The sequence below is a fragment of the Bison bison genome, unplaced genomic scaffold, assembly GCF_000754665.1.
Source record: "Bison bison bison isolate TAMUID 2011002044 unplaced genomic scaffold, Bison_UMD1.0 scf7180017864295, whole genome shotgun sequence".
In the NCBI taxonomy this organism is placed as follows: domain Eukaryota; kingdom Metazoa; phylum Chordata; class Mammalia; order Artiodactyla; family Bovidae; genus Bison; species Bison bison.
Window position 1 is genome coordinate 10,091,193 of NW_011494867.1, and position 1,660 is coordinate 10,092,852.

The 1,660-nt window shown below is 53.9% G+C and overlaps 1 protein-coding gene across 1 annotated transcript in view; it reads right to left on the reverse strand.

Annotated features, from left to right (window-relative positions):
• The window catches only part of TLDC1 (TBC/LysM-associated domain containing 1), a 22,416-nt gene that overhangs the window by 20,424 nt on the left and 332 nt on the right, over nt 1–1,660 (reverse strand). The window lies entirely within an intron of this gene.

Genomic DNA, 1,660 nt, shown 5'->3' on the forward strand with positions numbered 1-1,660 from the left:
ACAGTTCTTGACCTGCATACAGATTTCTCAAGAGGCAGGTCAGGTGGTCTGGTATTCCCATCTCTTGAAGAATTTTCCACAGTTTATTGTGATCCACACAGTCAAAGGCTTTGGCATAGTCAATAAAGCAGAAATAGATGTTTTTCTGGAACTCTCTTGCTTTTTCTATGATCCAGCAGATATTGGCAATTTGATCACTAGCTGTCCATAAAACCACCCAGCGCTGGCCTGAGTCTCCTGCAGGTTTACATATATCATGTTCTCCGTCAAGGGGACACACCCAGATGTTCCTTGAAGGTTGCTAACCCCAGTGGTTCTCAACTGGGGGTGGTTTGCCAGGGGACAGCTGGCAATGATGTCTGCTTGTCAAGGCCAGGGAGGTTGTGGTTCTAGCCACTGCTGCCACCTAGTGGTTAGAAACCAGCGGTCCTACTAAATACCCTACAATGCACAGGACAGTCCCCACAACAAAGAGTACCCCGCCCCCAATGTCAGGAGGGCTGGGGATGAGAAACTGGTGGAGCTGAGGGGCAGAGCAGGTCGGCACTGGAGTGCACTGACCTCCACAGCGCTTGCCTCTCTGGACAGGGGATGCAAAGATTTATAGATCTGAGTTCAAGTTCTGACATTGGTTGGTGTGACTGTGGGCAAGTTACTAAGCCATTTCCAGCCCTCATAAAACAGGGAAAGTGCCTCCAGTCCTGTAATGAGGGGAAGGGGAGAAGATTAAATGAGGTAACATAGGGCATTTAACTCAGCGTTCTGGAGGCCAGAGGAGACACATGAGCTCAAAGCAACAAGATCTGAGATCTTGAACTCAGATCTATGCATCTGCCTTGCAACAAGAGGAACAGCCCAGCTTGGAAGAAACAAACCCCTCAGTGCTGGGGAGGGAGCCAGGAGCTGTTTTTCCTGCAGAATGGACCATAGTAAACTGGCTGGCATCCAAGGATGGCTCAGACTCTTTTCAGGGCCTTTCCGAAGGTTCCCGTCCTCAGAAGACACCCTGGACTCCCCACCTCCTCCAAGGGAGCATGGTCCTGGAAGCAGTCACCTGGCCCTCAGTACGCCTTTTCTGGGAAGACTCCAACCACCTCATCTGCATCAAGCTTTGTTTACATCCCAGAACCAGCAGCCCTTCTGGGAGGGGTCAGCTTGAGCCTGGGCCAGCCGCCCGCTGCGCAGAGTCCCTGCTGGCTAGAAGGTGACCTGTCCCGCTCCTGAGCCATGCTAGCCTCCCCCCTCCAGGGAGCCCCGGTGACTGATCTGCAGAGGGGCACTTTCTCCTCCTCTCCTCTCTGCCCTGAATTTAGCCATCAGCTCCACTCTCCTGGGACAAAGCGAGTAGGTTGTGTCCAACCCAGCATACACTCCAGCACACAACCCTCCTGCCTCGCCTCTTCCCGAAGATGCTCCACAGTTCTTCCCGAGTCTACACAGCTTTCTCGCTCTCCCTGGCCTCCAGCTGACAGCTGGCCTCCATCCTAGGGACCTTCCGGCAAGTATCGGCCTGGAACCCTCTGACCTCAACGACGTGAAAAGTAGGAGAGGAGTAATTCTGTGCTCCAACTGACCTAGCGGGGAGATCCTCCCTCGCAGCTGTCCCCCTATCACTCCCCACTCCACCCCAAGGCAGAAGCACCGGCTGCCAGGAAGGGTC